The sequence below is a fragment of the Eubalaena glacialis genome, chromosome 8, assembly GCF_028564815.1.
Source record: "Eubalaena glacialis isolate mEubGla1 chromosome 8, mEubGla1.1.hap2.+ XY, whole genome shotgun sequence".
Classification (NCBI taxonomy): Eukaryota; Metazoa; Chordata; class Mammalia; order Artiodactyla; family Balaenidae; genus Eubalaena; species Eubalaena glacialis.
In genome coordinates, this window is record NC_083723.1 from 112,641,296 (window position 1) to 112,651,786 (window position 10,491).

The window sequence follows — 10,491 nt, forward strand, 5'->3', positions numbered from 1 at the left end:
GAATATTCTTCCTTAAATTAAATGTGTGTATCATGAGCTAACTAATACTTGCTGTGTGATTCCTAATGAGTTGTTTACTTAAAATGTCTTCTCTCTTCTTAAGACTGCGGGCTTTTGAAAGGCCAAACACATACACAAACCAGTTAATACGGGCACCTCTCATTGAACTTTCTGGCTGTTTCAGATTTAAATATTGATTTCTTTCTTTTGCTCTCTCTGTCTCTTCACAATGGCAGCAGCTGTCAGGAAGTTGGGAACTTCATGCCAAGAAAGCACCCAAGAGAATATGAACACCATTAAAATATTTTTTACCTTTTACTTTATTGTTCTCAAAAGCTCTTGAGTAGCTAGCTGAATATTGGGTGACCAAGAAGGGCTGCTCCTCCACCGAGGAAACGTTGGATCTGATTTCCATTAGAGATTCTGAATTATTTAGTAGGAATTGAGTGCCCCAATCAGCTGCTTTCTGAGTGGTTGCCTTTAGGCATCCATTCACATTCACTGTGCCTTGAGGTCTTCTTCTCTTGAAAACAGAGTATGCACAATTTGAAACTTGTTCATTTTTATCTAGAATGGTTGGGGAAAAACTTACTTTCCAAGAATTAGGTTGAATATAGTATGCAAAGTGAGGCCTAGTATATTGAAAATTAACAGAAATGTGAGGATCTCATTTAATCACAACCCGTTGTCATTTCAGACTCTTATCATAATGTATTCCGGCATATAATTTTCAGATTCCGGCATATCATTTTCAGATTTTTCATTCTTTCAAACTGTAAACGGATGGTAATTGCTGTAAGAAGTTAAATTCCTAGCACTCGTTACCCTGCTGACTTACTGGTATATATTTAGTGGATTGACATTTTTGATTGACACTAGTGGAAATTTCAGGGGAAATTTCGACAAGAAAATAAAAGGTTGGGTTGAAGGAAGAAGCCAGTATATAAATACCTATATATCCCTTTCTATCTCTGTGTACATGTGAAAGACTCATCAAAACTGGAACAATAAAACCAACCACTTATTATAGATTTGCCATTTTTTCATTACATAGCATGCTTAGAAAGATATTATAGGGGATAAATTTGAAGAGATGAACAGGGGTCAGATTTATGGATAACCTTGCCAACATTCTTAAGGAAGTTAGACTTTATTTTATTGTTATAGGCATTCCTTGATTCATTTTAAGCCATAGAGTGCCATATATTAGATTTCCACTTTAAAGATCTTACTGCATTGGGTAGGTAGAATAGAAAGAGTGGAGATGAAGCAAGGACACCAGCTGAGATGATCTAGGTGGGTAACCACGTGCTTGAATAAATAAACCAGCAATGGTGATGGAGGAACAAGAGATTCAAGAGAAAATCATTGTCAAGAAGCAGTGGCTGATTGGCTATAAATGGTGAAAGGAAAAAATGATCAAAAATAAACCCCTAGGATTCCACCTTTGTGGATGATGATGCCAACTTTTGAGACAGGGGACAGGATTGGACGATTAGAAATGAGTCCACCTTTAGAAATGTTGAGTTCTGAGGTTTATGCGAGATTCAAGTAGAGAGCGTGTTATTTAAGCAAAATGTAGAAGTATATACCACTGTACAAACTGACAATTTTAAATTCCCCTTTTATGAATTTTTAAAGAATGATCCAAAACTATGAGCTCCTTGCTTTAATTAGTCCATTTATAATACTTCCTTAAATCAGTTTGTGCAAGAAGCTCTCAACCCTACAATAAAAATCTTTGCAAGCTAGAGTTTGCCCTTTTAAAAGGGGTGTTTAATTTATCTTTCTGATGCTTCTATGTACAAAGTAAAAAAGAAGAAACTTAGCTAATGACTAATTCTTTCATTTCTCCCAGACTTGGAGGAAATCATATTTTGGTAGCTCCCCATATCAAAGTGGCTGGAGGAAAGGGAAATCATGCCTTTTAAAGAAAAATCTGGTTATCTGCTACTTAAATGACAAAATTGGTAGCTTAACTAAGTCTTGTTTCCCACCCCATTCCATCCCCCCATGTCCCTTCTCTTATCCATTAAAACAATCATACTAATGACACTTTAGTAAACTTGCAAGGAGATTTTTGCTATTACCCAAAGCTTACAATTTCAGTGTCTTAAGTTCTGCTTGCTTTTTATTTGGTTGTGTGCATGTTTGTGAATCTTCTTTCTTGTTTTTCATTATTTTGTTCTGTTTTGGCTTTCTGTGTGTATGCATGAGAGCATCAGTGCCACCTTAAGGTCTGCACTATTTCCCTATCCCTGCTGGGTGAAATTTCTCTGACATTGATTTTACATGTGTTGGGCTGGGTACTTGTCTCCGGTTATTTTGACATTCTCATGCTCTTCCCTTCCCCCGCCTTCCCTTGCAGTACACTGATTTTGGCCTCATCCTAGTTAGGTGAATGAGGGAGAGAGTTTGTGAGAGGAATACAGTGTTTGGTTTGTGCATAAAAGCTAAAGGATTGGAATAACTACTGAGAAAAAAACTTTGGCACCAATGAGAATTTTGTCAAAAAGGAAAAATGAGTATATTTGACAAGTAATCATAGAATAAAGATTTCCCGAAAAGCTGGGAAAGTGCAAGGTGATATCAAAAAGATGACTATAAAAATTGAACATTTATTTTGCAAATTAATTCAGGAGTATATAATAAAAACAGGCTATAATCATCTTCATCTTCCAGGCACTGGGGTAAACAATTTACAAATATCACATGTAATTCTCACAAAACCTCTGTGAGGTAAGTGACTCATCCTATTTTTCGGATGAGATCACACAGCTAGAGGGGGTCAAGTTGAGGTCTGAGCCAGTCCTGACCAAGAATATACTCTGGTCTTTTTCAGTCTTCATCTTCCCAAATTTTTCATTACATTTTTGCCACATCCTATAACATTTTGATCTGTGGGAAATGAATTATTATGATTACTCACATTTTGAAACTGTAAATTGCTAGAGAAAAATCATGATGGAATTCAGATAAGGAGATTACTATCTAAAGTGTGGCCTCCATCTTTAAGGATAATTAGGAATGCTTGCAGCTTCAAATAATAGAAAACCTGACTGACAGTATCTTGCATAACAAGACTTCTAGAAATAGGTGGTTGCTGGCATTGATTCAGTGTCTCAAAGATTTGGATTCAGTCTGGTGTCTCTGCCATACTGCTGTCCTGCACTTACGTCTACAAGATGGCTATGTCTCAGGGATGGTTCTGGACAGAGGGTTTCTCCTTGAGTATCTCTTTCTCATGGGGAAAGGATAAATCCTTCCAAAGGCCCCCAGAAGACCCCTTACACATTATTAGCCATGACCGGGTCATAAGTGATTGACATGGAAGGAAGATGAAGGAAGTTGAAGATAGGATTTTTTTTTCAGCCTCTATATGGTATGAAGACAAAGGAAATGGAGGTTGCAGAAGGCTATGGGGTAGCCAACAAACACATCTGCTACAACTATTACATGAGATGCATAGATTGTTCCCCCTATGATATGACGAACACATTGTAATTACATGATCTCTCCCCCAAAGACCAAACATAGTTACTTGCACCTCCCTGGGTTTTAGGTTTTGTTTTGTTTTGTTTTGTTTTTTTAAATGCTGAATTTCAGCATCTGTACTGAGTTTTAGGAACATTCTTTAATTTCCTTTAACTAGCTCACTTTATTAATAAAGAGCTGTTGCAATGAAAAATAGTTGTTTTACTCTTATATTCCATCAGATCACATACTTCTGCCTGTGCCAACATTCTATTCTTTCCCTTATACCTTTTATTTTCTACTTCAATCTCTTCCTTTAGAGTTTTTGGTTGCTCTCACCTTATAAACTCAGGATTCCTTAGCAAGATCTATTGATAACTAATTTGTGTACATTGAAATTGACTGTGTATTTTAGACATTAACATTTTGTTTCTCTGGATCAAGGAGGAAAAGGTCAAATTAACAGCTGAGAAATATACTGCTTCAAACATTTTTTCTATCATATTAGTTAGAATAAGGAAACACTAACAGCATAAGATATATTTTCAGTAAGTCACACTAATGCCTTATTCAGCCAAATATTTCATCTCTAACAGTGGCACAAAAGATGTGTAGTGTGGCCAAATGTTATTAAAGGAGGGATGTGTGTTAAGGAAGATTAATTTTTCCTGATTAGCCAATTATGTATTTCTTGTTGATGAGTTTTCTAAACCCCAATTGTTCCAGTTCATATTTCTTTCCCACTTCAAGGTGGGGAGCTTTGAGGGAACCACATGTAATGTCATCCTTTGGGCTGTGTCACTCTAAAAGCCAGTAATAGGAAGACTACTTGTCCTTCCATATGAGCCACATGTCCAATATCAGATTTATCAGTAATAAAGGCAATATTTGGGGCTCTCATTTGCTTTGTCCCTTTTCATTTTTATTTATTTTTCTGAATAGGCTTAGAACTTGAGCTGCAATGTAGTGTGTCATTTACTGGGTCCTTCTTGAACCCCATCAATAAACAACTTGCGAACATAATTCCTTCTCTTTCACTCAATAGCTATCTGACTTTATATAAGCCCTTTATCTCACCCTTTTTCTTCTTAAACACTTGATTATCACCATATCCTATGTGCTCTGATATGGATATATATGATATAGATGATACTATATCAGAGGACATAGTAAGGATCTGGAGGCTTTAGATTAACATTAGCAGAAAGAGTGTGATAATGAAAACAAATTAATGCACATTAACATAGCATTTACTATGTTCTGGATGTTTTTAACAGTGGTCCACTTCCTTGAAAGTGTTGAAGATCACTGTAGTCAACATGGTACAGATACTGAAAGAATCACAGGACTTGGATTCTATTCCCAGCTTAACTTTTCTGGACTCCATTTTTTTTTAATTTTCAAAATGAAGAGTTTGAAAATATGCTTTGTGAGGACTCGCCAACTCCCTAATTCTATGATTCTGTAGTGTAGTTTGGGCCACTCCAATATCACAAATTCATTTACTGATTGGGCCAAAAAAATTATGTAACTGTCCCTCCTCCTGTCCCCTCTCACGTAAGGGAATGGATCACAAATGATCAAGCCAATTGGGTTGTCTCTTTTTAGAAAGCAAGGTTCTGATTCAATTATCTATTGCTATGTTGTAATAGGGAAGAACCTTGTTGTATCCTATTACAAGTTAATCACCAAAGGGATGTTGCCTCTAAGCTTAAATTATACATAATTGCCCATCTCTGGGAACCCTGCCTCCCAGGTAATGAGCATTAAGCTAAAATATCTTTGTGTAGCTCACAGGCCCACCTGTGAATGCCTGCAGGGCGGAGGAAATTAACACATCTCCTCCGGGGGCTGACGGGAACCAGGAAATGTTTGGCTTTACTTTCTCTCCTTTCAGTAAAAAGGAGCGTGAACCTAACTCAGGCAAGATGGTTCTTTGGGGGCTTCCTTGGTGGCGCAGTGGTTAAGAATCTGCCTGCCAATGCAGGGGACACGGGTTCGAGCCCTGGTCTGGGAGGATCCCACATGCCGCGGAGCAACTGGGCCCGTGAGCCACGATTACTGAGCCTGCGCGTCTGGAGCCTGTGCTCCGGAACGGGAGAGGCCGCGACAGTAAGAGGCCGGCGCACCGCGATGAAGAGTGGCCCCCGCTCGCCGCAACTGGAGAAAGCCCTCGCACAGAAACGAGGACCCAACACAGCCAAAAATAAATAAATAAATAAATAAATAAATGATCACTATTAAAAAAAAAAAAAAAAAAAAAAGATGGTTCTTTGGGAGACAAGTCCGCCATCTTCTTGGTTTGCTGGCCTTCCGAATAAAGTCGCTATTTCTTGCCCCAACAAGTCGTCTCTCAATTTATTGACCTGTCATGCTGCAAGCAGTAGGACCTTGGACTTGGTAAACAAATTTTGGTGCAACCAGCCAGGAGCCTTGCTGGTAAGGCCCTAGCAGCTGCCGGGACCACTTGCCCTGAGGATCTCCCCTTCCAATTCCCCAAAGCGGCGCGGGCTGCCCAGCGTTGGCAGTTGCAGCAAAAGCCCGGGACAGTAAGGTAAGTCACTCCGGTGTGTACACCCGGGAATGTTATTTCTCTCCGTTTGGGGCTTTACCTCTGGAATAAGCCGATTTGTTTTCTATTTGAGTGGGGTACCCTGTTGGAGAGAGGAAAGAGTTGCATTTCCTCTCTGTTTGGAGCTTTTTCTCCGGAATAAGCTGATTTGTTCTGTAGTTGAGTGTGGTACCCTGTTGGAGAGAGGAAAGAGTTGTTGGACTTTTACGCAATTTGTGAACTGGTTCATTTGTTTCTTTGAATGCTAGCATTTGTGTGTGCAGGTTGTATTTTGTTTTTCTTGAGTTTGTGTTTAAAAATGGGTAATGTTTCAACTATTCCTAAAGAAAATCCTCTGAGGCGCATTTTGGATAAGTGATCTGATTATAGCTATGAACCCATGGGTGAGAGGAAGATGATATTTATTGAAACAATGTGTAGCCACAGTACCTGTTAGGATCTCCACAAGGGGTTTAGGCGGGGTTATCTTGGGACCCTGTATACCATGTACTGCTACCCTTACAGTGTTAATTATGTTGTTTACAGTCTCCTGTGTCGTTGGTATACGTAAAACCCCAAGACCAAACTTGAGGGTTTATTTAGGGTTTTCTGTTTGTCCTTTGGGTTTTTCGTTTTATTTTGTTTGGTACTGTTTCTTCATTTACAGCCAAATCCGTTTTGTGATATTTGAAACTTTTACTGATGTCAAATGGAGGAAAGGATCAGGGAAAAAAAAAAACAAACCTGTCTGTTCTTTCCCAAGAGTGGGACATTCCCAGGAAGAAGAGACAGGTTCCACTTGGTTCCTAAAATCAGAAAAAGCTACAGATAGAAATAGAAGTGTCTTTTCCATAAATATTAGTAAAAAAGGGTTAGCCATCTAGACAGGTGACCTTGATTTGTCCCATCTGCCAGAAACTCAATTTGAATCCAACCTCTTTTTGTAACTGATGGGTTTTACATTGTTGTGCCTGATTCATGGCTGAAATTTTGGAATGGGAACTGTGAGGTCTGTATGTTTGTTTGTGTGTTTTTACACGTGTTATAGATGTGTGGCATTGCCATAATTGATTTGTAAAAGAGCTCTATTTAATTGACTTAAAGGAAAGTAAGCACTTACATAAATACTCAAATATTAAAAACTGGCCAGAATGTATTTTGGATTCACATGATCTAGGAAATATTCAGTATTGAATTAATATTTAGTACTAAAGTTAGATTAAGCTTGTTGGTTTGATTAATACAGACATGTTTTTAGAGTCATTTACATTAAGTATAGTACTTTTATGGTACCTAGGTTTACTAGAAATCAAGTAAGATCTTATTATTCCTGTTAGAAATGTTGTCAGCAAGAAAAATAACATTATGACAGGATTTTAAGTAAATAGAGGTAAATGAGGTAAGAGTTTTAGATAAACTCTATAGGAATGATTATGTTTTGGGAATGTCTATTTAAAATAGTCTCTCTGGATTTTCATAACTTGCAACTAAACTAAGTTAAATGGAGAGAATTCATTGAATACCTGGGTCCTTTCAAACAGGATGAAATATTAGAACATTAATTGCTGGGCAGGTCTAAATTTACATACCTTTAGGAGAGGAAGACTAAAGCATAAGTTTGTCAATCAGGAAATGCTGGAACAATCATCTACAAAGACTTGCCTCTTGGTTTTCATTAGAGATTAAGGTTTTAAGGTTAAGAATTATAAGGGAAACATTTCAGTGTACAAAGATAGCGGATGTGTGTTTTCAGCAAAGAAGGTATGAGGAATGAAAATGCATTTTGTTAACGGGGGAAAAGTGACTTTGTCCTAAGCTGGTTGTTTCTGAATGGAAAAAAAAAAGTGAGGGACAGATTAATATGGAAACAGAAAGTTGTGGAAGGTTATTGGAGGAGGAACACTGAGTTTTGTGCATGGTCAGGATTGGCTAAGATTGAACTTAATTAAGAAAATGAATTTTTAAGGTAAAATGGTACAAAACCTGAATTTGGTTCTCTAAAAGGAGAAAATTTTCTTGAAATATTGAACTGCTTTTGGTAATAGATTGTGAGTTTCTTTAAGTGATCTGTATTTGCCATTGAGATCTTTTATTATCACTGGTTAAAACTTTTCCATATTTTTGACAAATTTCCCAAAGTTCGAATTCTAAATGAAGTTCATTTGACTTCTAGCTAACTTTGAGGTTTTCCAAAGGGTCCCTGGAAAACCTCTAATTATTTGTTTTCTCCCCATCTCAGAGAGAGGAATATTAAACTAATTAGGCTTATTTGGTATGGTAAATTACACAGGAAGCATTGTCAAATAAGTGGTGATAAAACTTCTTAGATTGTATCATACGGGTAAACGTTATTAATATACACACTCTAGAATTATATGGAGCTCCTAAAATTCTGGTACATCCTGGAAAATGGTATCAGGTATAATTTTAGTAGTTATCTTAAATTTTTGTATGTCACAGCAGTAACCAAGTTTCTCTTCAACTACATTGTAGTCCCGGTTGGTTGATGCCAAAGCAAAAAGGCATCCTTTTAATGGTTAGAGATGATCAATTGCTATTTATGGTTTTACAGTGGCTTTTTAAAAATTGAAGTATAGTTGATTTATAATATTGTATTAGTTTCAGGTGTACAGCAAAGTGATTCAGTTTTATATATATATTCTTTTTCAGATTCTTTTCCCTTATAGGTTATTGAGGTTATTTATAGGTTACAAAATATTGAGTATAGTTCCCTGTGCTATACAATAGGTCCTTGTTGGTTATCTATTTTATATATAGTAGTGTGTATGTGTTAATCCCAAACTCCTATTTTATCCCTCTCCCCACACCTTTCCCCTTTGGTAACCATAAGTTTTTTTTCTCAGTCTATGAGTCTATTTCTTTCTTTCTTTCTTTTTTTTAAATAAAGTGACATACGCTTTTTTTTTTTAAAGGAATTCCTTTATTTTTATTTTTTATTTGTTTATTTATTTATTTATTTTTGTCTGTGTTGGGTCTTCGTTTCTGTGCGAGGGCTTTCTCTAGTTGCGGCAAGCGGGGGCCACTCTTCATCGCGGTTCATGGGCCTCTCACTATCACGGCGTGTCTTGTTGTGGAGCACAAGCTCCAGACGCGCAGGCTCAGTAGTTGTGGCTCACGGGCCTAGTTGCTCCGTGGCATGTGGGATCTTCCCAGACCAGGGCTCGAACCCCGTGTCCCCTGCATTGGTAGGCAGATTCTCAACCACTGTGCCACCAGGGAAGCCCTATTTCTGTTTTGTATATAAGTTCACTGCATCATTTTTTTTTAGATTCCACATATAAGCAATATCATATGATATTTGTCTTTCTCTGTCTCACATCACCTAGTATGATAATCCCTAGGTCCATCCATGTTGCTGCAAATGGCATTACTTCATCCTTTTTTATGGCTGAGTAATAGTCCATCATCTACGTATATACCACATCTTCTTTATCCATTCATCTGTCAATGGACTTTTAGTCGCTTCCATGTCTTGGCTATTGTAAACAGTGCTGCAGTGAATATTGGGGTGATGGATCTTTTCCAATTATAGTTTTCTCTGGATATCTGCCCAGGAGTGGGGTTGCAGGATAACATGGTAACTTTCATAACATCTTACGGAAAAACCCAAATGAACTTTTTGGCCAACCCAATAGTTTTTTAAGGAAACTCCATACTATTCTCCATAGTGGTTGTACCAATTTACATTCCCACCAACAGTGTAGGAGGGTTCCCTCATCTCCACACCTTCTCCAGCATTTGTTTATATTATTTGTAGACTTTGATGATGGCCATTCTGACCGGTGTAAGGTAATACCTTATTGAAGTTTTGATTTGCATTTCTCTAATAATTACCAATGTTGAGCATCTTTTCATGTGCCTTTTGGCCATCTATGTCTTCTTTAGAGAAATGTCTATTTTAATCTTCTGCCCATTTCCTTATTGGGTTGTTTGCTTTTTTGATATTGAGCTGTATGAGCTGTTTGTATATTTTGGAAATTAATCTCTTGTTGGTCACATCATTTGCAAATATTTTCTCCCATTCTGTAGGTTGTCTTTTCATTTTGCTGATGGCTTCCTTTGCTGTGCAGAAGCTTTTAAGTTTAATTAGGTCCCATTTATTTATTTCTGTTTTTATTTCCATGACCCTAGGAGATGGATCCAAAAAGATATTCCTACAATTTATGTCAAAGAATGTTCTGCTTGCTTTCCTCTAGGAGTTTCATAGTATCTGGTCTTACGTTAAGGTCTTTAATCCATTTTGAGTTTATTTTTCTGTATGAAGATAGAAAATGTTCTAATTTCATTCTTTTATACGTAGCTGTCCAGTTTTCCCAGCACTACTTATTGAAGAGACTGTCTTTTCTCCATTGTATATTCTTGTCTCCTCTGTCATAGATTAATTGACCACAGGTGCATGGGTTTACTTCTGGGTTTTCTATCCTGTTCCATTGATCTATATGTCT